Here is a 25,994-nt window from a genome sequence, read left to right as displayed (position 1 = left end):
GCGGCCGAGGGAGATGACGGCCCCGCGCATGCGCGGGTTGGAGCCGTCCAACCCGCGCATGCGTGGCTGACGTCATCGTGCGCGTCAGCCGGCGTAACACTTGGCGCGCGGACTTAGCGACGGTCGCTAAGGCCGCAATGCCGTGCTTCACGGGGCCCCGCTGCTAGCCCCGCCCAGGGGGGGAGAATCGGGTCCCGGGAGGGGGCGCAGATGCTGCTGTGAAACACGGCCAGTTTCACGGCAGCCTTTACGATTCGCCGCATTTGTGGAGAATCGCGCCCAAGGAATCTGGATCAGCGCCGGCTGGGTGGACCAAAGGGCCTGTTCCTGTGCTGTAATGTTCTTTGTACAGAACTGTCAACATCAGAGATATGCTACGAGTAGCATTTAATGTCAGGAAGATTGAAACATTTTTGTAATATATGGAATGATACTAAGAATGATACTGTTTAGGCTACTCTAGACAGTAGTCAAGACTGTAACAGCTGGCTGTAAAGATTTGTTTTGATTATTCACTTGCAAAGTCTAAATATTGCATTGAACTGAACTGAGTTCAACCTGTTAATTCAGAGCATAGCAGCATCCTCATTACATTTGATATTGTTCCAGCTCAGAATATCCATCGTCCTAGTCAGTGATGCCATATGAAACCCTTGATAATTGGGAACATTATTTTTCTCCCATTTATTTTTTAGTTACACTTCAGAAATATTCATTAAAATAATGAGTGTCAATCAAGACGCGAAGAAAATATATGGCCAGAATTCTCCAGCTGTTCAACGGCGTTGGGATTCTTTGGTCCCGCTGTCAGAGACCCCCACCCCTCCCGGTCTCCTGGCATTGTCATTGACAGTGGTGGGAGCAGATAATCCCGCCATGAGCAAACAGCGCGCTGCCTCCGCCACAGAGAAACACGCGGCTGCGAGGTAGGAGAATTTCGCTGGCCGGAATTCTCCAGCCACTGGGAATTTCTTTTACCATTGGCGGGTTTCCTGGCAACGGGAAGAAAGAATCTCAGCGAACACGGCGCCGAGAAACACACGGCTGGAGGAGCAGAGAATCTATTCCTATATATTTATTCATCAACTGGGCTACTTTATAACGTCATTTTTTTGTGCTTTGCAAAATGGACAATTGCTGAGCTGGCAAGATGGCTCCGGCTGGTCACATGCCGACTTCCAGAGTTTCTGGGACGTTTCCAAGTGAGCAAAAGCTAACACCTCAAATGTCTGGAATGTTCTTTAAATCACATAAATATTCCAGCCAAGACAACGCAATGGCCCTGTGGTAGTATGACTAGGGAGATTACGGTACCCTAGAACCAAGCTGCCAATGGTGCATAAGACTCACTGCCCATTGGCCCAGGCAAGTCATGTGCCTCTCTGCCAATTGGCTGAGGCTAGTCATGTGACACCCTGCCGATTGGCTGAGAGGTTGGTAGCTCCACCTACGAGGCGGGGTATAAGAACCCGTACCAGCTGGCAGTCGGCCTTTCTCTGTACGTCTACTGCCGGGCACACATCTAGTGTATTAAAGCCTGTTGTTTGGAACTACTTCACGACTCAAGTCCAATTGATGGTGCATCAGGCCCAACAGTCAGTGGGTACTCCAACCAGCTTCAATCAAAGACAGCCGTTTACAAATACTAGTGTCCAATAATTGTGCTAATGTCCTACGCATTAACTGTTCTGAGCTGGTCAAACCCCTTGATGGTTTCAACAAGGGGGCCTCATTTAATAACCCAAAACCAGTGTCACATGACTGAGACTTGGGCTTTCTGAACTGCTTTAATGATAGATTCTTTGGACCTTATAGTTAGTTACTGTTTGATTGCCAAGGGGAACAAAACTCCAGACAAACAGTAGGTGACAGCAGAAGGAACTGTGGCCCTCATCAAAACTGGTCCCGCCGCTGTTAGCGGGGTTTCCTGTGACATGCAGCCCCGCCACCGTGAAACCCACGGCAGGGTTTCGCTGTCGGCGAGACTGGAGGCTCCCCCTGGTGGGAAAGGCTGGAGAATTCTGGCCTACATTAGCTTTCCAAAGTATAAAGCAAAGGTGTGAATTATTGTTACTGGCCAATTCATTTCTCCATCTGGTGGGTAGCACGAGCACTAATGGGTCTGATGGAGACCTCTTCCCACCTTTTCCTGTGTCTGGCATAAATAAAGAACCAGCCTGAAATGAATTCAGTTTTCGTGAAGGACGAAGATAAGTCTGAATCATAAAACTGGAGAAACAGAGGGAGGCTAAGAACATGATCTCACCCAGATAGCAATGCTTTTGGTTTGTATACAGAGTATTGAAGTATGGGGATGTATTACAGAGTTCTAAAAATCCTGGGAGTTGGCTTGTTTACTTTTAGAAGCTTTTGCAAACCACGTTGTTTATTTTGCTGGTTTTGAACTCACAGGCAAAATGCCAATTGCATCAGTCTTTTAGTGGATTCAGACACAAAACTGAGTGGCGGGATAACACAAAACATCTCAACGGTTACTCTAGCAGTCTATGGAATTGACACTCGTAACCCCGTTAGCAATTTAGAAAATCCGTCTGCTTGTTTCCATTTATGGAAGGGACGCCATTTGAAAAGAGGAGTAAATTGTCCCAAAAATCGAGAAATATACATCGGATGTGATGTGAAATTTGCAGCTAATAAAAAAAATGCCATGGGGATAACTTCAACATTTCAATTCTTATGAGACACTAAATAAGGAACTGGCTGGCGGTATGTGACGTAAACAGGAAGAACAGGTCAAAGTATATAATTTTTAATTTAGAAGTATGTTAAGTACTGCAAATCAGTTTCCGAGAAATTAACAGCCTTGGAATTACTGGTGTTAATTTTCGTGTCTGCATGTCTAATGGGTTTATACAATAGTCTTCTTTGGGCTGTTTTCGTGAAAGTATTATGGCATTCAAAGCAGCTGAGTGTAAAAAAAGGTTCAAAGAATTTCATATGAATACATTTGAGTTATCACACATTTACATCACCACAAGAATTTCTTGGTTTACATTTCAAAATTGCGTACTTCCAACCTAAGCAAATTTATTTACATGTTTATAGGCCCTGTCCTTCAAAAGAAAGGAAAAGTAATATTTTTATCCTAGGGGAAAGGCATGGAGGATACCAATTTGTTTTTAATTACCCTGTTATTTGAGGTAAATAACAGACCTCTGTGGTAGGTCATCCCTTGAGAGCTGGGGACACAAAGATACCTGGGAAGAATGAAAGCTTCCAGGAAATATTAAAGCTGTAACGGGGGCATTGAGAAAGGGGAAAAGCACCAAAATGTCTGGGTTTTAAAATGGAAATGCTGCTGAAGAGAGGATTTTTTGTGAAATCCGACATTCAGCATTTAGATGAAAGCCTCAACCATCTACCAAACCAAGTTGTTAGGCAGTTGATGAGTTGACTCAGTTGAACTGGGCATCTGGGGTAGAATGAGATGAAAATTGGACGGAAACCAAATCACTGAGTGTCTTTAAGACTGAGATAGATAGGTTCTTGATTAATAAGGCGATCAGGGGTTATGGGGAGAAGGCAGGAGAATGGGGATGAGAAATATATCAGCCACGATTGAAGGGCGGAGCAGATTCGATGGGCCGAGTGGCCTATTTCTGCTCCTATGTCTCATGGTCTTATGGTCTGTCACTCAGCTCAAGTACAGTGATGATGATTAGTCAATAGTTGAACCCTGAATCGTGGCTTGGAAGACAACGTGACTGGGTGTTTTTTTACTCCAATTCTGCTCCAATTCAGACACTTAACTAGTACAAACTCAGTGAAGAATCTCAATCCAACGTGAATGGATCAGGATCCAGAGCATTTTGACTGTTGTTACTGTGTGCGCGTCCACGGCAACCATTTCAGAATTTATCACATGTACTGCGGCAGGTCAAGGCAAATACTCAAACCACCACTTCAAGGGCCTTCTCCCAAATATGGGGGCAGAAATTCATGAAAAGCAAACTGCAGATGCTAGAGTTGCGGAATACAAACAGAAAAAGAGCTTGAATTACCCTGCAGTCTATCAACATTTCAGCAGAAAAGGGACAGTCTCCATTTCACATGCATGCTCATTTTCACAACTTAAGAAGGCTTATGAAGAAAAGACAGGTAAACAATCCATAATGCCTGATTCACACTGACAGCACACAAACCTGGCTCTGCCTCCCCCATTTAGCTAATTGTATTGGTCCGAGTGAGGCCCACACTTCTGGCTGCCCGCGGACTCAACAGGGGAGGGCTGGGTAGCCTGCTCAAATAGCACATGGTGTAGCTAGTCTGCTATTCTTTCACGGGTGCTACACTCAGTGAAGGGAGTTGCTGATGCTGGCTGCTATACTGCACCGGCTACAAGCAAGAGCAGCACAAATGGAGCGCCGGGGAAGGGGAAGAGGGCTCTTCAGTTCAGGGAACTGCACTGGAAGTCTTCAATTTAGGAGGAGGACTGAAGAAGAAATGACACATATTTGCAGGACAGTCAGTCAGGAGGCCCTCAAGGACCACCCTCCATAGAGAATGGAAGCAGGTGGCCAGAGAGGTGAATGCAGGAGGGTAGGGCCTGAGTACCAGCAGCAATGCTGTAAGACGTTTAATTACCTCACATGGGGATGTGATAAAGGTTTCTGAAAGCACCTTCGAAGGTCCCCATGCCCAACGCACCAACAATCTCTCACTCTGCTCAGTTCACAGCAGCCACTCGGTCAGCAGCAGTCCCTGGCATCCAGGACCCAGATCTATCATCCTGGTCATCCACCTCATCCTCATACACAACTTTCGCGGCTTCCACATATCGGCAGCTATTCAGCTATGGCAGGCACATCACCCAAACATAGTGCAACACACTCCCTGTTAATCTGGGCCTTCTTCTGTGGGGCAAGATAATCTGTAACCACGGGGAGTGGGCATGGGGGGTGGGGAAGAACTGCCAGGTGGACATGGGCTCCTGATCCCTGAGGAGATGGCTTGCCACATCATGCAGCTAGTGGTCATCAAACCCGTGGCATCCATCATCACTGAGAACATGTGTGGTGATATGACTAGGAGGTTTACATAGAACATAGAACATAGAACACTACAGCGCAGTACGGGCGCTTCGGCCCTCGATGTTGCGCCGACCTGTGAAACCATCTGACGCCTGTCTGACCTACACTATTCCATTTTCATCCATATGTCTATCCAGTGACCACTTAAATGCCCTTAAAGTTGGCGAGTCTACTACTGTTGCAGGCAGGGCGTTCCACACCCCTACTACTCTCTGAGTAAAGAAACTGCCTCTGATATCTGTCCTATATCTATCACCCCTCAATTTAAAGCTATGTCTCCTCGCGTTGGTCATCACCATCCGAGGAAAAAGACTCTCACTGTCCACCCTATCTATCCCTCTGACTATCTTATATGTCTCTATTAAGTCACCTCTCAGCCTTCTCCTCTCTAACGAAAACAACCTCAATTCCCTGAGCCTTCCCTCGTAAGACCTTCCCTCCATACCAGGCAACATCCTAGTAAATCTCCTCTGAACCCTTTCCAAAGCTTCCACATCCTTCCTATAATGTGGTGACCAGAACTGCACGCAGTACTCCAGGTGCGGCCGCACCAGAGTTATGTACAGCTGCAGCATGACCTTGTGGTTCCGAAACTCAATCCCCCTGCTTATAAAGGCTAGCACACCATATGCCTTCTTAACAGCCCTATTAACCTGGGTGGCAACTTTCAGGGATTTATGTACCTGGATGCCGAGATCTCTCTGTTCATCTACACTACCAAGAATCTTGCCATTAGCCCAGTACTCTGCATTCCTGTTACTCCTTCCAAAGTAAACCACCTCACACTTTTCCGCATTAAACTCCATCAGCCCAGCTCTGCAGCTTATCTATGTCCCTCTGTATCCTATAACATCCTTCAGCACTATCCACAACTCCACCGACCTTCGTGTCATCTGCAAATTTACTAACCCATCCTTCTACACCCTCTTCCAGGTCATTTATAAAAATGACAAACAGCAGTGGCCCCAAAACAGATCCTTGCGGTACACCACTAGTAACTGAACTCCAGGATGAACATTTGTCATCAACCACCACCCTCTGTCTTCTTTCAGATTGCCAATTACTGATCCAAACCGCTAAATCACCTTCAATTCCATACTTCCTTATTTTCTGCAATAGCCTACCGTGGGGAACCTTATCAAACGCCTTACTGAAATCCATATACACCACATCAACAGCTTTACCCTGATCCACCTGTTTGGTCACCTTCTCAAAAAACTCAATAAGGTTTGTGAGGCATGACCTACCCTTCATAAAACGTGTTGACTATCGCTAATCAACTTGTTCTTTTCAAGATGATTATAAACCCTATCTCTTATAACCTTTTCCAACATTTTACCCACAACCGAAGTGAGGCTCACAGGTCTATAATTACCAGGGTTGTCTCTACTCCCCTTCTTGAACAAGGGGACAACATTTGCTATCCTCCAGTCTTCCGGCACTGTTCCTTTCGACAAAGACGACATAAAGATCAAGGACAAAGGCTCTGCAATCTCCTCCCTGGCTTCCCAGAGAATCCTAGGATAAATCCCAGCTGGCCCATGGGACTTATCTAATTTGACATTTTCCAAAATTGCTAACACCTCCTCCTTTTGAACCTCAATTCCATCTAGCCTGGTCGACTGAACCTGAGTGTTCTCCTCGACAACATTGTCCTTCTCCAGTGTAAACACTGACGAAAAATATCCATTTAACGCTTCCCCTATCTCCTCTGATTCCACACACAACTTTCCACTACTATCCTTGATTGGCCCTAATCTTACTCTAGTCATTCTTTTGTTCCTGATATACCTATAGAAAGCCTTAGGGTTTTCCTTGATCCTATCCGCCAACGACTTTTCGTGTCCTCTCCTCGCTCTTCTTAACTCTCCCTTTAGGTCCTTCCTGGCTAACTTGTAACTCTCAAGTGCCCTAACTGAGCCTTCATGTCTCATCCTAACATAAGCCTTCTTCTTCCTCTTGACAAGTGCTTCAACTTCCTTAGTAAACCACGGTTCCCTTGCTCGACAACTTCCTCCCTGCCTGACAGGTACATACTTATCAAGGACACGCAGTAGCTGTTCCTTGAAAAAGCTCCACATTTCGATTGTACCCATCCCCTGCAGTTTCCTTCCCCATCCTATACATCCTAAATCTTGCCGAATAGCATCATAATTGCCTTTCCCCCAGCTATAATTCTTGCCTTGCGGTATATACCTATCCCTGCCCATTGCTAAAGTAAACATAACCGAGTTGTGATCACTATCACCAAAGTGCTCACCTACATCTAAATCTAACACCTGGCCGGGTTCATTACCCAGTACCAAATCCAATGTGGCCTCGCCCCTTGTTGGCCTGTCTACATACTGTGTCAGAAAACCCTCCTGCACACACTGCACAAAAACTGACCCATCTATCGTACTCGAACTATAGTATTTCCAGTCAATATTTGGAAAGTTAAAGTCCCCCATAACAACTACCCTGTTACTCTCGCTCCTGTCGAGAATCATCTTTGCAATCCTTTCCTCTACATCTCTGGAACTATTTGGAGGTCTATAGATAACTCCCAACAGGGTGACCTCTCCTCTACTGTTCCTAACCTCGGCCCATACTACCTCAGTAGACGAGTCCTCAAGCGTCCTTTCTACCGCCGTAATACTTTCCTTGATTAACAATGCCACATCCCCCCCTCTTTTACCATCTTCTCTGTTCTTACAGAAACATCTAAATCCTGGAACCTGCAACAACCATTCCTGTCCCTGCTCTACCCATGTCTCCGAAATCGCCACAACATCGAGATCCCAGGTACCAACCCATGCTGCAAGCTCACCCACCTTATTCCGGATGCTCCTGGCGTTGAAGTAGACACACTTCAAACCAGCGTCCTGCTTGCCGGTGCCCTCTTTCGAACTTTTAACCCTATCCCTGACCTCACATACGGTACCTATCTGCCATTGGTGCAGAACACTCGCTTCCCATTGGCTCAGGCCGGTCATGTGCCTCTCGGCTGGTTGGTTGAGACGAGTCATGTGACTGCTCACCGATTGGTCGGGAGGCAAGTAGTCCCGCCTACGAGGCAGGGTATAAGAACCCGTAGGACCCGGCAGTCGGCCTTTCTCTGTAAGTCGACTGCCGGGCACACAACTAGTCGATTAAAGCCTAATGTTTGGATCTTCATCTCGACTCGTGTCCAATTGATGGTACATCAACATGATGGCATGTTCCTGTCTTATATCCGCCACATGCCCAGTTGCAGCAGCCCCAGGATGAAACGAGAGACAACACCACAGCATTATGAAGAGGGTCTACCACTTGAGCTGACATTCACATACATAGTTCATATATTGGCATTCCGTGTACCTGAGAGGCTAATGCAGAGGTAGGACCTGTACGTGGTGAATCACTGGAAATGAGTGGGCTTCCAGGGTGACATACAGGAAAGCGCAGTTGAGCAGACACTACGGGATGCTGGGTGAATTGGCTGGCATGCCTGGCAGTCTCCTCTCACTGTCAAGGAGCATGGAGCAGTCAGGCTCCAAATTGGCAGAGGGCATCAGGCCGAACTCCCCCCCCCCCCCCACCCTCTCCCCCCCCCCCCCCCCCCCACCCCAGCCTCTGCTCCATTACCCTGTCATCCTACAGATTCAGAAATACTGCCAGAGTAACCCCCAGACCTGCTGCAGCCATTTTATGGCGAGATCAGCAAACCCTCTGCCCCCCCCCCCCCCACCCCGTGAGGATGCAGCATCCCTGCCCAATCCAGCAACTCATTCTAATATCTCCAGAGTACTTTCAAAAACTTGGCACCAACATAAATTAGGCTGAATCACCTTATCATAGAATTTACAGTGCAGAAGGAGGCCATTTGGCCCATCAAGTTTGCACCGGCCCTTGGAAAGAGCACCCTACCTAAACCCACACCTCCACCCTATACCCGTAACCCAGTAACCCCACCTAACCGTTTTGGACACTAAGGGCAATTTAACATGGCCAATCCATCTAACCTGCACATTTTTGGACTGTGGGAGGAAACCGGAGCACCCGGAGGAAACCCACGCAGACATGGAGAGAACGTGCAGACTCCGCACAGAGTGAGCCAAGCCAGGAATCAAACCTGTGACCCTGAAGCTGTGAGCAACTGTGCTAACCACTGTGCCATCGTGCTGCCCTAATCTGCAAAGGGGCGTCTGGCATTTAAAATAACGTTAATGATGGCTCCCTCTTGTGGCGGTCCGAATGTTCATTGATGAGTGACAGGAAAGTATATTGAATTAATCAGTGTGATTCAACTTGGTAAATGGTGTGTCAAGTTCGCTTTTTGACGTTACATCCTCGCCATTTGCCCACACCCTTGCCCACACAGGAAGCCATGTGGCTGCACTGAAAGTGGGCAGAGAAGCTGAACTCTGAACTCTGGTTTGATTCCCGGCTTGGCTCACTCTGTGAGGAGTCTGCACGTTCTCTCCGTGTCTGCGTGGGTTTCCTCCGGGTGCTCCGGTTTCCTCCCACAGTCCAAAAATGTGCAGGTTAGATGGATTGGCCATGTTAAATTGCCCTTTGTGTCCAAAAAGGTTAGGTGGGGTTACTGGGTTACGGGGATAGGGTGGAGGTGTGGGCTTAGGTAGGGTGCTCTTTCCAAGGGCCGGTGCAAACTTGATGGGCCAAATGGCCTCCTTCTGCACTGTAAATTCCATGAACCGAAGGGGCTTGGACGTCTGCAGTGCCGACCCCAGCCCAGGCGGCATGTGTTCCCACTTTAAGTACATTTCAAGGATCCAAGCAATCTCTGATTTCCATCTGACCTCAGCACTGTGACCGATGAAATAAGGAAAATGTGACACGATTTAACTGGTCTTAATTTACCAGCTAAAGCTCCATTTGGAAATGATTTGCAAGTCAAAGATTGCTAACAGTGAACAGAGGCCTTTCTGGCATGTTTCAGATGCTTTAGGAGTGATTATTTGGCCAGGCAGGCTGACAGGGAGATAATTAGCCTCCTCTGGGAGTAGGTCAACTGACTGATAAGCTAGATATGAAACTGAGACCACAAGCTGAGCTTCTCCAAAGCAGACTTGCATTCAACTTTGAAGATTCCATTCAATTTCAAAGCCATATAACATGTCAGCCAAGCCCTATTGGTTACTGATCTTAAACCCTACACATATTGTAATTCATACACTACCCATCTGTTTTTCAGTCAAACAAATCATAGCCTGATCATCATCATTGCAGTCACTGTAATCCAGCCAGTTATCATGCCTATTATTCTATGGGGTTTGTATTTGTTCAGTAATAGCAGCTAATCCTCATCAAAGTATCGTTTTACAAGTGTCACTATGTACTGAGACTCTACATGTCCCTGGTGTTGAAAAGGATGAATCTGGCCACCTTGCCAAGTGGTTGGACCGTCCCGTATCACCCGTCCCACGTTGAAAGGTTTCTTCAGAAAAACAGCCTTGGTGAAGTAATGGTCTGCACGTAATGTCCTGGAGGCCCCGTGAGAATAGGAGATGATGGATCACGTCGGATGGTTCCCTGAGAAGACTATTAAAGTCATCTAGCAGAAAGTCTCACCACCAGGACTTTCAAACTAGCACGAAGACCTAGCTTGGCTGCTGGCGAGAAGGGCCCACCTCGTCAGATCTTTCATGCACGCTCGAAGTCTCTGCCCCATTGCACACTGAACTTAGAACATAGAACATAGAACATAGAACACTACAGCGCAGTACGGGCCCTTCGGCCCTCGATGTTGCGCCGACCTGTGAAACCATCTGAAGCCTATCTGACCTACACTATTCCATTTTCATCCATATGTCTATCCAGTGACCACTTAAATGCCCTTAAAGTTGGCGAGTCTACTACTGTTGCAGGCAGGGCGTTCCACACCCCTACTACTCTCTGAGTAAAGAAACTGCCTCTGACATCCTATATCTCTCACCCCTCAATTTAAAGCTATGTCCCCTCGTGTTGGTCATCACCATCCGAGGAAAAAGACTCTCACTGTCCACCCTATCTAACCCTCTGACTATCTTATATGTCTCTATTAAGTCACCTCTCAGCCTTCTCCTCTCTAACGAAAACAACCTCAATTCCCTGAGCCTTTCCTCGTAAGACCTTCCCTCCATACCAGGCAACATCCTAGTAAATCTCCTCTGAACCCTTTCCAAAGCTTCCACATCCTTCCTATAATGTGGTGACCAGAACTGCACGCAGTACTCCAGGTGTGGCCGCACCAGAGTTATGTACAGCTGCAGCATGACCCTGTGGTTCCGAAACTCAATCCCCCTGCTTATAAAGGCTAGCACACCATATGCCTTCTTAACAGCCCTATTAACCTGGGTGGCAACTTTCAAGGATTTATGTACCTGGATGCCGAGATCTCTCTGTTCATCTACACTACCAAGAATCTTGCCATTAGCCCAGTACTCTGCATTCCTGTTACTCCTTCCAAAGTGAACCACCTCACACTTTTCCGCATTAAACTCCATCTGCCACCTCTCAGCCCAGCTCTGCAGCTTATCTATGTCCCTCTGTATCCTATAACATCCTTCAGCACTATCCACAACTCCACCGACCTTCGTGTCATCTGCAAATTTACTAACCCATCCTTCTACACCCTCTTCCAGGTCATTTATAAAAATGACAAACAGCAGTGGCCCCAAAACAGATCCTTGCGGTACACCACTAGTAACTGAACTCCAGGATGAACATTTGCCATCAACCACCACCCTCTGTCTTCTTTCAGCTAGCCAATTACTGATCCAAACCGCTAAATCACCTTCAATTCCATACTTCCTTATTTTCTGCAATAGCCTACCGTGGGGAACCTTATCAAACGCCTTACTGAAATCCATATACACCACATCAACAGCTTTACCCTGATCCACCTGTTTGGTCACCTTCTCAAAAAACTCAATAAGGTTTGTGAGACATGACCTACCCTTCACAAAACCGTGTTGAGTATCGCTAATCAACTTGTTCTTTTCAAGATGATTATAAACCCTATCTCTTATAACCTTTTCCAACATTTTACCCACAACCGAAGTAAGGCTCACAGGTCTATAATTACCAGGGTTGTCTCTACTCCCCTTCTTGAACAAGGGGACAACATTTGCTATCCTCCAGTCTTCCGGCACTATTCCTGTCGACAAAGACGACATAAATATCAAGGACAAAGGCTCTGCAATCTCCTCCCTGGCTTCCCAGAGAATCCTAGGATAAATCCCATCTGGCCCAGGGGACTTATCTATTTTGACATTTTCTAAAATTGCTAACACCTCCTCCTTTTGAACCTCAATTCCATCTAGCCTGGTCGACTGAACCTGAGTGTTCTCCTCGACAACATTGTCTTTCTCCAGTGTAAACACTGACGAAAAATATCCATTTAATGCTTCCCCTATCTCCTCTGATTCCACACACAACTTTCCACTACTATCCTTGATTGGCCCTAATCTTACTCGAGTCATTCTTTTGTTCCTGATATACCTATAGAAAGCCTTAGGGTTTTCCTTGATCCTATCCGCCAACGACTTTTCGTGTCCTCTCCTCGCTCTTCTTAACTCTCCCTTTAGGTCCTTCCTGGCTAACTTGTAACTCTCAAGTGCCCTAACTGAGCCTTCATGTCTCATCCTAACATAAGCCTTCTTCTTCCTCTTGACAAGTGCTTCAACTTCCTTAGTAAACCACGGCTCCCTTGCTCGACAACTTCCTCCCTGCCTGACAGGTACATACTTATCAAGGACACGCAGTAGCTGTTCCTTGAAAAAGCTCCACATTTCGATTGTACCCATCCCCTGCAGTTTCCTTCCCCATCCTATACCTCCTAAATCTTGCCGAATAGCATCATAATTGCCATTCCCCCAGCTATAATTCTTGCCTTGCGGTATATACCTATCCCTGCCCATTGCTAAAGTAAACATAACCGAGTTGTGATCACTATCACCAAAGTGCTCACCTACATCTAAATCTAACACCTGGCCGGGTTCATTACCCAGTACCAAATCCAATGTGGCCTCGCCCCTTGTTGGTCTGTCTACATACTGTGTCAGAAAACCCTCCTGCACACACTGCACAAAAACTGACCCATCTATAGTACTCGAACTATAGTATTTCCAGTCAATATTTGGAAAGTTAAAGTCCCCCATAACAACTATCCTGTTACTCTCGCTCCTGTCAAGAATCATCTTTGCAATCCTTTCCTCGACATCTCTGGGACTATTCGGAGGTCTATAGACAACTCCCAACAGGGTGACCTCTCCTCTACTGTTCCTAACCTCGGCCCATACTGCCTCAGTAGACGAGTCCTCAAGCGTCCTTTCTACCGCCGTAATACTTTCCTTGATTAACAATGCCACACCCCCCCCTCTTTTACCATCTTCTCTGTTCTTACAGAAACATCTAAATCCTGGAACCTGCAACAACCATTCCTGTCCCTGCTCTACCCATGTCTCTGAAATCGCCACAACATCGAGATCCCAGGTACCAACCCATGCTGCAAGCTCACCCACCTTATTCCGGATGCTCCTGGCGTTGAAGTAGACACACTTCAAACCAGCGTCCTGCTTGCCGGTGCCCTCTTTCGAACTTTTAACCCTATCCCTGACCTCACTACTCTCAACATCCTGTACACTGGGACTACAATTTAGGTTCCCATCCCCCTGCTGAATTAGTTTAAACCCCCCCGAAGAGCACTAGCAAATCTCCCCCCCAGGATATTGGTACCCCTCTGGTTCAGGTGAAGACCATCCTGTTTGTAGAGGTCCCACCTACCCCAGAATGAGCCCCAATTATCCAGGAAACCAAAACCCTCCCTCCTGCACCATCCCTGTAGCCACGTGTTCAACTCCTCTCTCTCCTTATTTCTCACTTCGCTAGCACGTGGCACGGGTAACAACCCAGAGATAACAACTCTGTTTGTTCTAGCTCTCAGCTTCCACCCTAGCTCCCTGAATTTCTGTCTCAAATCCCCATCTCTCTTCCTACCTATGTCGTTGGTACCTATGTGGACCACGACTTGGGGCTGCTCCCCCTCCCCCTTAAGGATCCCAAAAACACGATCAGAGACATCACGAACCCTGGCACCTGGGAGGCAACATACCAACCGTGAGTCTCTTTCGTTCCCACAGAACCTCCTGTCTGTTCCTCTAACTATGGAGTCCCCAATGACAAGTGCTCTGTTCCTCTTCTCCCTTCCCGTCTGAGCAACAGGGACAGACTCTGTGCCAGAGACCTGCGCCCTATTGCTTACCCCTGGTAAGTCGTCCCCCGCAACAGTATCCAAAACGGTATACTTGTTATAGAGGGGAACGACCACAGGGGATCCCTGCACTGCCTGCCGGGTCCCTCTCCCTCCCCTGACGGTAACCCATCTACTTTCTTCTTTTACCTGAGGTGTGACTACCTCCCTATAACTCCTCTCAATAACCTCCTCCGCCTCCCGAATGATCCGAAGTTCATCCAGCTCCAGCTCCAGGTCCCTAATGCGGCTCTCGAGGAGCTGGAGTTGGGTGCACTTCCCGCAGATGTAGTCAGAAGGGATACTAGAGGTGACCCTTTCCTCCCACATTCTGCAGGAGGAACATTCAACTGCCCTAGCCTCCATTCCCACTGGACTAACTTCCCAACAACTAAAAAACAAAAAAAAATAAAAAGCTTGTTAGTTTAGCAATCCAACGGACAGAGCTTTTTTTTTTGGTTAGAGGAGGAGGATGGGTGGGAGATACTACGTAAGTAGTGTTTCGGGTAAAGCTGTCACTCGAGAACAGCCCCTTCACAAACCACCTTCAACTTACGCTGACCGCACTGCACGTATGCAAATCTCCCCGGAACAGCCAATCAGAAGCTCTACTCTGCTGCCCTCTGCTGGATGCTCACCTTCCGTCGAACTCCTCGGGTCACTGATGCAGGTGCACCTTCAACTTACGCTGACCGCACTGCACGTATGCAAATCTCCCCGGAACAGCCAATCAGAAGCTCTGCTGCCCTCTGCTGGACTTGAAGCAGCTGCGGGGGTTGGGGGGGGTGGGGGAGGGGGTGGGGAGTGGGAAGGGTGATACGGCACGGTCCAACTACTTGGCAAGGTAGCCAGATTCATCCTTTTCAACACCTTGTGGAATATGCCTTTACCAAAATGGTCCAAAGAGGGATACAGTGGTATTCGTCGCGGTTCATCCCGAGCAGCTCTGTGACGCAGGCCTCTGGGCTCTGTGAGCTGTTCCCAGGGACCACACCAAGACAAACATCAGCAGCTTCTGGAGAATCTCAACTTGGTGAAAGACGCTCTTTGGTTTACCCAAAACATGTTGGTCTTCCAGTGCAAAGAACTGTCCTTAACTGAGTGCTCCAGACTGGCATATTCCAAGGTCCAGGATAAGTGTTGAGGGGTGCACTCAGGCTTGGGGCAGCCACTGCACTATGTGGAAAGGCCACTGTTTAAGGTCTTTCAACCAATTTACACAGAGGCACAGGTAACTGGGTAAAATCCCTTGGACTGTGACCTTAACCCTAACTGTATGTAGCTGTATTGAAGCACATCAGCGAGGAACATGACTGATGTATATAGTTTGAACAAAATTGTACTCTCTATAATGAAAATATTGGAATGTTTTAATGTTCACATTACTGAACTGTAGCACCACAGAGTGCATCTTGACCTCCCCCCCTCCCAACAATGCAAATCCTGCTCCCCAAACCCCCCCCCCCCCCCCCTCTGACAGGTAGGGGCATCCTCCCCCCCCCTCCCCGCCACTGCTACAGGCATTGCTGATCACCTACCCCCTCGGAACTATGTCCGGGGCTGAGTCCGGCCACCCCATTCCCCCAACGCCCCACATCCACCAATTATGGCAAGAGTCACCGACCACTTGATAGGTGGGAGTGCAGGTTTGGATAACAGAAAGCCACTGCCTAAGGGCAGCAACTCACCAGGCCTCCTTTGACTTCCAAAACAGTAACATCGACTGCTTAGAGGAACAAGAGTAACAGGTATACAGGAATGCCGAGAAATATTTTGCCATTCCTTCACTGTGGGTGGGTCTAACACCTGGAACACCCTCCCTATCGGTGCAGCGTTTGTGGACCGCAGTGGTTCAAGAAAGCACTCCCTTCTCAAGGGTAATTACGAATGGTCAACAAATGCCATCCTTGCCAGCGACACCCACAGCCCACAATAAAAATCCAAGGTTTTTGTTTAGAGCCTAAAGGGGCAACTCTGTCACCTCGGTGAAAGAACTCAACTGCCTGGGCCGCTACAGATTCACACCCCAGCTTCCACCAGGTTTGACCAGGTGAGAAGCTATCACAGATCCACCTTCAACCTTCAGCAGAGTCTTTGAATGTTTTTAAAGCAGAGTGGGATAGACTCTTGGTAATCAAGGGCTGATTGGTTGTCGGTGGTGGTGGGGTGGGGGGGTGCTGCAGATTTCAGGTTAGGATCCGCCATGATTTATCTAAATGACAGATAACCTCGAGGGGCTGGCATACACTTGCTCCATGTTCGTATGTTCATATGTATGCATAACATTTTGAGACATGGAGAGGGGCGACGATGAACAAAAAATGAGAGAATGAACTGTCATGACTGATTCTCCCCCATTTCCGCCATTAAAGACCACCCTTACTGCACCAGTTGCAACAGTTTTATTCCACTTCTCAGTCATCCTCGTGATCTCTCCAAGTAAGATTTCCAATTTGGTGCGATATTGTGGTAGTTTCACATGTCTGCTCCCAGTTCCTCGGTAACATCACCCAATCTCATTCTCACCTCAGCTCATATGCTGCTGAAACCCCCAACCTTGCCTTTTGTTTTCTCTGGACTTGACTCTGGAATTCTGTCCCTAAGCTCTGGCATCTCTTTACTTCCCTTTCCTTCTTTGAGGTGCTCCTTAAAACCCTTAAAACTTTTGACCAAGCTTTTGGCCATCTGCCCTGTGACCTTCTTAAGTGGCCAAGTGTCATACCTTTTCTGAAAACGGTCCTGCAAAGAGCAAATGACCTTTGGAAATGTTACTACATTGAAGGTGCTACTTGAAGGCAAATTGTTGTTCTCTTGTGGTCCCATGCTCAACTTATTGGCTCAAACCAAACCCAAATACCAGAAGAGACAACGTGTTAACCTATTCAACCAGTGTCTGGCTTTCACAGTTCATAAGGTTATTAGAAGAGAGGAACGTAGGACTTAGATGCAGGAATTGGCAATTCGATAAGATCATGGCTGATTTGTGATGGCTTCAACCCCACTTTCCTTTCTGACCCCCATCACCCTTGAGTCCGCCTCTAACAAATATCTATTTACCTCAGATAGAAGGTGTGTGATGTTTGTGACACAAGTAAAGCAGGGTGATTAATTCCTTACTATCTTCGCAAACAACAACTGAGATGAAGAAGTTGTTATTTTGAGAAGCACTTCCGTGCTTTATATCCTATCACGGGATGGCACAACGCATCAATCCACTCAAAAGTTGTTACCCACAGTGTGACGTGCTATCCTGTTCAGCTGGAGCAAATTTAAGAAACTAAAGAATCATTTCCCGCCAAAAAATCCGTCAAGCAGTTAGCGTATGTTGGAAATTTGGATGCTCACATAGTATTCTCCAGTCACTGATTAAAATGACCATAAAATCTAATGTCAGCAAATTGTTGAATTTCTGTTATATGTTGCTAGCAGACCAAAAGTGGAAAATCTTTCAATCGCAAAAATAACCTGCTTTGCCCCGCAGAAACCGAATGGCCAATTAAATCTTGTTTGTAATATATCTAATAACCCAATGATTACTTAATTCTGAAATCATGCTTTCCAGTAACTGGGCTCAAAATAGTCTTATTCATCACAAGGACCAACTTTCTCAAGATCTTTGTGTTCAGATGTAATCCTCAAATGTAGACGGCGGGGGGTGGAATCAAAAGCCAACGAAGATTGTCAGCAGCTCATGTTGCTCAAAAGGTGAAAAGGGCAAACTCTGGAACTTTGAAATATAAATACAACATCTCAAAGATGGCAAGTCCATCAGCATTGGGAAAGAACAATGATTTTGAGGGAGCCAAGCTTTTTTAGCATCTAGAGCTTTGAATTATATAGCACTGGAGACTATTTAGTCCATTATGCCTATTCTGGATCTGAACTTTAAATTTGAATTCAAATGTTATGTTACTTAATGCCTTGAATATTCACTGTGCTCCCGATGCACAACATTGAGTGTTGCTGCCAATTCCACTTCTTGTTTGGACTATCAGTAATGAATCACCATGTGGAATGGCATATCTGAAAAATTCAGGCAGTCAGAAAATGGAAACTTAACTACTTACCCGTCCACTTTACGGATGTTTATAGTTTTATTAATGCTACCATGATGTACTTGCTATCACCAGCCATTAAATGGTCCGGATAGAGCCTAGGTCTATCATAACTTTGCCTAACAACAGCAATAAAACAAATTTAGCAAAACATAATGGGATGGGACCTGCCCAGCAGCAGGTAGACATCTGCCTGGAGACAGCAGTAGCCAGTAATCAAAGGGCTGGATGAGATGCATCTCTCCTAATTAGGAGATTAGAAGGCATTTTAGATAAGAATCAGATGTGAATAGCTTTTGAGTAGAAACAGTTTACCTAGACATTTGGGGAGACCAAGGGGGAATCTGATAGGGGCAGACAGCCAAATACACAGAAGGCAGAATCAAAGTGGAACAAAGGTATACTTGGCTGGACCCTCAAAAGCAAGGTATGCCAAGTGACACCTAACTGGGTTGTCTGCTTCTGACCCTGCTTCCAGCCACCAAACCTGAAGGCCAAGTTTGACATCTAACAGCCTTGATGACTTAGAGCCAAGGCAGCGCAGGAAATCTTCATAAAGGCAGTTTAAATATCTTCGCTGGACCAGGATGAGACATTTCCTACAATATACAACTGGAAAAGAGGGCGGTATGGTGATGTCCGTTGATAATACCTAAAATCATAGAATGGTAACAGCACAGAAGGAGGCCATTCAGCCTGCCATGACCATGCTGGCTCTATGGAAGAACTTCTCAGCTGGTCCCATTCCCATGGCCTTGCCATTTTCTTTCTCTTCAGGTAAATATCCAATAAATGTCAGAACCAAGCTGAACATAGACATTTCAGAGGGAAAGTGCAAAGGGAAATTAGGGTCTAACAGAGCAGATGGAAAGAAACCATTCCTACAGGCGGAAGAATTGAGAACCCGAGGGCGGAGATTTAAGGTTAAAGAAACCAAAGGCAGATTTTTATACAGTGAGTGGTCATGATCTTGACAACACTTGCTGAAAGGGTGATGGAGGCAGATTCAATCCAGCCTTCATTAGGGAATTAGATTCATATTTGAAAGGCAAATAAATTCCAGGGTTAAAGCAGGGCATGGGACTGGCTGGACTGCTCACGCAATGAGCCAGCATGGAATTGATAAACTGAATGGCCTCTTTCTGTGTTGTAATTATTCTATGATTCTGTGACAGATAGCAGGCAAATCACATCTCGACATGTGCATTCTATAAACATTGGGGCCCGTATGGTTAAGGTAAATGATGAGCATTTGCATATTATATACCAGTCAACTAGTCATGATACAGCACATGGGAGGATGATTTTCAAGTGTCATCTCACCTACACTGGAAAATGGTGCGGTAGATAAAAGTATATTTTTCCATCCTTTTTTTTTAATAAACATTTTATTGAGGTATTTTTTGGTATTATTACAGCAACACAATAAACAATGTACATGAAACTATAAACATAGTGCAAAAACCGTCTCCCTCCCTGACAGGTCCCATCTTTATTAACTCCCTACTCTAAGCTAAACTAACCCCCCTTCTGCTGACGATTAATTTTCCGCGAAGAAGTCGACGAACGGTTGCCACCTCCGGGTGAGCCCTAATAGTGATCCTCTCAAGGCAAACTTGACTTTCTCCAAACAGAGAAAGCTAGCCATGTCCGATAGCCAGGTCTCCAACTTCGAGGACTTTGAGTCCCTCCAAGCTAATAGTATCCGTCTCTGGGCTACCAGGGAAGCAAAGGCCAGAACGGCTGCCTCTTTCTCCTCCTGGATTCCCGGGTCTTCTGACACGCCGAAAATCGCCATTTCTGGACTCAGCGCCACCCTTGTTTTTAACACCATGGACATGACATTTGCAAGCCCCTGCCAAAATCCCCTAAGCTTCGGACATGCCCAGAACATGTGGACATGGTTCGCTGGTCCTCCCGCACATTTTGCACACCTGTTGTCCACCCCAAAGAATCTGCTCATCCGGGCCACTGTCATGTGAGCCCGATGAACAACCTTAAATTGTATCAGACTGAGCCTGGCACATGTTGCAGACACATTGACTCTACTCAATGCGTCCGCCCATACACCATCCTCTATCTCTCCTCCCAGCTCCTCCTCTCACTTGCGCTTCAGCTCCTCGGTCTGCATCTCCTCTGACCCCATAAGTTCCTTGTAAATGTCCGAGACGCTCCCTTCTCTCGCCCAACCTCTGGAAACTACCCTGTGCTGAATTCCCCCTTAGCGGTAGGAGCGGGAAGGTTGACACCTGTTTACGTAGGAAGTCCCGCACCTGCAGATACCTGAATTTGTTTCCCCTCGCCAACCTAAACTTCTCCTCCAGCACCCTCATACTTGGAAAGCTCCCCTCTATAAACATATCCCCCATCCTCTCACTCCCTGCTCTCCGCCATATCCGGAACCCCCCATCCATACTTCCCGGGGAAAACCGGTGATTATTACAGATTGGGAACCAGACCGATGCTCCCACATGTCTCCTCCATTGCCCCCAGACTCTCAGGGCCGCCACCACCACGGGGCTGGTGGAGTACCGTGCCGGCAGGAATGGCAGCGGCGCAGTTACCAATGCCCCCAAACTGGTGCCCTTGCATGAAGCCGCCTCTATTTTTCCACCCCTTGATCAAGAATCCCACCTCAGACATATTTCTTGCCATGAGAAGTCTTATGCCAACATGTGAATTAGGATCCTACCCTCATGATGGATCATGACACCATTTTGGCGGACGAATGGTGTTTATATCGGTAATTTCCATTATAAATGTGGACATGGAAAGTTAAAAGGGAAAAATGTGACATTTATGATTATGTAACAATAGGAACTGTAGAACAGATATAGATTTTAACTGAATACTGATATGATTCCAAAAAATTAGATGTTGGGGACAATTCCTGCAATTTGAAGTTTTTTCTTTATGTTAATATATAAATACTTCATAACCATTAATTGGATGCAAAATGTAAAAATTGTTTATGATCCTTCAAGATTTCTCCTGTTTAGTCCCTGATGTGCTGGACATATAAAGTGTGTTTTATAATGATTTTCAATCTAGAAAAGTAGCAAGACATTTCCTTCACAGATAGGAAATTTGCAGGGTCATTCATTTTAATGCCTCTTCAACATACTTAAAATGGCATGCAAAAAACTTGTCCATAGCAATCCTGCAAATAGCATTATTCTAAGTGATTTCAAGAGGACGTGACTGCTGGAAGCCATCAAACAAACTTTAAATGATACAGCAATCATCCCAGGAAGTTAGCATTTTACTTTGAAAATTAGTCTTTCGTTTTCCTGTGTAATCTGATGACTTTAAGGCAGACACAAGAACATCCCGGAAGAAGAGAAAGGGTGTTTAAGCCAATAACACATCAAGAGAACTCAACCCCGTTGACCTGCTTTATAAACAGATTCCTTAACCATTTCTGGAAAGCAGCTTTAAAAAATATATATTCTCGAGATTAGGTCATTCTGATCAGCCAGCATTTATTGCCCATTCTTTCATGGCCCTGAAGAAACTAACACAGCATGGGACTGGGACCACATGCATGCCAGGCTGGGTAGAAGTGTCAGGTTCATTAGTGAACAACGTTGGTATTTAATGAAAATCCATTAGCTTACATAGTCATTTGTAGATGAGGTCACCATAGTCCCAGATGACTATAGGCTGCTTTCCCCTTTGAGGTGAAGAGCTGACTGGTTGGTGATTTAATCTGAGGATCACCATACCTCAGGCGAGGGGCAAGGTTGAGAAGGCAGGGCCTTCACAAATAACCTCGGCCGGTATGGGAATTGAACCTGTGCTGCTGGCCTTGCTCTGCATCACAAACTAGCTGTCTAGCACACTGAGCTAAACCAGCCCCCACTGGGTACTAGCCCCAAAGTACCAGAATTTTTCTTTTCATGAGATGTGGTCAAGGCACAGTCGAGGCCATTTCCAAGGTCTGTTAAGAGCCAACCACATTGCTGTGCATGTAGGCCAGACCGGGTAAGGGTGGCAGGTTTATTTCCCGAAAGGACATTAGTGAACCAGATGGGTGTTTTCCAACAATCCATGATTGTTATTATGGCTACCATTGCTGGCTTTGTATTCCAGCAGGGATTTGAACCCATTAATTTGTTGGGATTACTAAAATTGCATCACCATCTCCCTGCAAATTGCATAATAGTTGAATTTGAACTCTGCTTGTTTACATTTACAATTTGTTTTTTTACAATCACATGTCCAGTACTGAAGACATAACATTACCCTTTACTTAAACTTAAATCCCTGGGATTAGTATTAACTTCCGGCTCTAGTATTAGATTTAAACTTTCATTTTCCTACCAGGCCTCATCTTTACTGTTGATCAGGAACTTTTTTCGGGAAAATATATGCCAATTACCAGCTGAGTGAACCTGGCTGTTGATTCTCAGTCACTCTGATATACAAATGATAATAAAGCACCCATTTAAACATTCTAACACAAACAAGACAATAGAGACCCCGATGCTTAAAGGACCACAATGTTGGAGTGTTTGACTGGATAATTCCTTCCACCCATCTCATCCTTCGGGGAAGTATGGATTGAAAGATTAGAGGGGATTTGAGATATTTTCTCATGCAGTGGGTGGTGCGGGTCTGTCTTCGAGAATGACAGGCAAGTGGAAACCTTTACCACATTGAAAAGTTTTTGCATATGGGCTTGACTCGTGGCAACTGCAAGAATAGGGTCCAAGAGCTGGAAGGTGGGGGGGGGGGGGGGGGGGCACGCAGGATAGCTCCTTATTTCTATCTCACAGACATGATGGCCCAAATGATCTCCATCTGTGCTGTAAAATCCTGTGCTTCCATAGTTAATGAAAACTTTTCCAGCCCCTTGACAGTTACAAACAAGAAGGGCAGCACGGTAGCATGGTGGTTAGCATAAATGCTTCACAGCTCCAGGGTCCCAGGTTCGATTCCCGGCTGGGTCACTGTCTGTGTGGAGTCTGCACGTCCTCCCCGTGTGTGTGTGGGTTTCCTCCGGGTGCTCCGGTTTCCTCCCACAGTCCAAAGATGTGCGGGTTAGGTGGATTGGCCATGATAAATTGCCCGTAGTGTCCTAAAAAGTAAGGTTAGGGGGGGTTGTTGGGTTACGGGTATAGGGTGGATACGTGGGTTTGAGTAGGGTGATCATTGCTCGGCACAACATCGAGGGCCGAAGGGCCTGTTCTGTGCTGTACTGTTCTATGTTCTAAGATCTATCCCACTGCCTGTTTCCCTTTCAATGATTCTTAAGCCTTCCAAATTCTTAACCCCCCCCCCCCCCACCACCCAAGACAGGCAGGTCCTCCTTTTGGATCTCTCTGAAGGGCCTCACAGCATCAAGGCGGATGCTCCAACCAAGCCAGATATTTCCGGAGTGATACGAGGGGCAATCTACGCCCTTGTGCATCCCGTTCTTTGAACCGCTGTTATGCCGGATGCTGCCTGTATGCACCTCGACAAGTAAACCGTGAGAAACGATCTGCAATTGCACTACCTGTCACAGCAAAGAGACCACAGGGGTCAGCTGCTCAACCCCAGCACTTTCACCATGGTATCACTTCTAATGTTCACAGTGCAATTCGACCAGGCTCGTTTCAAAACAAAATTGCAACACTTACATAGAAACATAGAAAAATACTTTTTTTTTCAAAAAATGGACATTCCGTAAGCAGGTGAGCCTGTTCACAGAAAGTTAAATGTAAATCTGCCCATTGACCTGGGCTGGCATTGAACACGGGAATGACAAAGAGAGACGGAGCGATTAGCCTCAGATATTCCGCTACCAAAGGCGTCCTCAGACAACAAACAGCCCAGTCTCAATGTGTGCTTGGAAACAAATGAGAAAATGACAGACCTACCTTCCTTCCTCTCTCACTGCTTCGAGATGCGGGTTGCTGCAGCTCCAGCCTGGTCCCCCCGGCAGATCGGAGTGAGTCCTTCCCGGCGAGGTTTATCACCCCCGTCCCATCCCCCAGCCTCCAAGACGTCAGTCTGCGGGACCCCACGTATTTCCTCACTGGTTGGTGGATCCTCTGGCAAGGAACATTCCTCAGATAATTGTAGGTATTTTTCACCTCCCCCCCCCCCCCCCCCTTCAGCTTTCTTTAAATGGAGGAGCGAGTCGGGTGTGGACCTTCTTCTGAGTGGAAGCAGCCCGAATAGCAAGATCCCACAGCTTGGGGGGGGGGGGGGGGGGGGGCTGTGGCTGGGTGCAGTCAGCTGTCTACAGGAGCGGGCGGTGCTGCCCCCTCAGAGGCATCCCGCCCAAAAGACGACGAACAGTGCGGATGGAAAACAGTTAGCCAAACATTTCTGAGGTGGGGGAGACACACGGCTTAAATCTTCAGCTAGAGACCCTTCCGCAGTGCTCATTACTCTGTGACCGACTATATTAAACTGAGGACTCAGCACATCTTTTTTTTTGTTTTAACCCGTGTATAAAATTCAGAGACCGTTGCATTTCCGAATTTTTGTTTACGGCGCTGATCTTGGAGAGCCCGGTGAATTATTCACTTCTTCCACGAACAGATGCCCCGAGTCCATTTGTTCTGTGCAACCGGTCACACGAGATGACAGTCTTCAACGACTGAAGTATCAACTAGCGCAGTTCATTAATCCGCCGCAATATTATCTCCGAGTTCCAAAGGATTTCCTAACCAGCTTCCATTTGTACCTTATACCTCCAGGATCAGCACGGGATAGACATCAAGGCTCAATCCGATGGTGACACGAATTGTCAGTCTTCATAGAATCCTTACAATGCAGAAGGAGGCCACTTGGCCCATCGAGTCTGCACCCAACCCCAAAAGAGTACCCCACCCAGGCCCGCATCCCATAGACCAGCAACCCCGAGATACCCAAGGGGCAATTCACCATGGCCAATCCACTTGCACTTCCTTGGACCGCAAGAGGAAATATATTCATGTTGCATCAAATCTTGGAATTCCTACAGTGCAGAAGGAGGATATTCGACCCATTGAGTCTGCACCGACCGTCTGAAAGAGCACCCTCCCAGGCCCAATCCCCCGCCCTAACCCCCTTACTCCATCTAACCTTTGGATACTAAGGGGCAATTTAACATGGCCAATCCACCTAACCTGCAAATCCTTGGACTGTGGGAGGAAACTGGAGCACTCAGTGGAAACCCATGCAGACATGGGGAGAACTTGCAAACTCCACCCAGTCACCCAAGGTCGGAATTGAACAGGAGCCCCTAGCAATGCTAACCACTGTGCCACTATGCCATGATTTGACAAGTTCTGATATTTGCTGTCATTTTTAAAGCCCCAACCTTAACTCTGGTCAAGTGGCTGGGTTTTAAATGAGTTAACATCTCACCCAAAAGTGGGATATGATTGCTTATATAAGCTCAGCACAGTAGTATTGAATATAAATTGATAATTAATTCTCCAAGGTGTTACATGAATAGGGTTGCCAACTCTCCAGGAATTGGAAATCAATCTCTAATCCTGCAGGAAAATCAACAGGATGTTAAAAAATATATATTTTTGTAATTTTCTTTGAACATTTTACCAGATGTGGGAAAAGGCAGTTTTGTGGACAGTTATGCAGCATTCCATTGGGTAATGAGTATTTTTACTTTTCCCTTGGCATGAGAAGGCAGTATGTCACAAGGAAGGCTGTGTTGGCTGATTAATGGCTGGAGCG

The 25,994-nt window shown here is 46.6% G+C and overlaps 1 protein-coding gene across 2 annotated transcripts in view; it reads right to left on the bottom strand.

Moving 5' to 3' along the window:
• Positions 1–24,401, bottom strand: part of tbxa2r (thromboxane A2 receptor) — a 31,673-nt gene extending 7,272 nt beyond the window's left edge. Inside the window, exon 1 of one of the 2 annotated variants that reach the window (XM_038777930.1) lies at positions 24,181–24,401. The gene's annotated coding sequence lies outside the window, so the exon portion shown is untranslated. The remainder of the gene's footprint in view (positions 1–24,180) is intronic. The other variant, XM_038777929.1, reaches the window with a different exon arrangement.
• Positions 24,402–25,994: the final 1,593 nt, after the last annotated feature.

The sequence above is a fragment of the Scyliorhinus canicula genome, chromosome 18 (genome assembly GCF_902713615.1).
Source record: "Scyliorhinus canicula chromosome 18, sScyCan1.1, whole genome shotgun sequence".
NCBI classification, from domain to species: Eukaryota; Metazoa; Chordata; class Chondrichthyes; order Carcharhiniformes; family Scyliorhinidae; genus Scyliorhinus; species Scyliorhinus canicula.
This window is presented reverse-complemented; position numbering and strand designations above follow the sequence as displayed.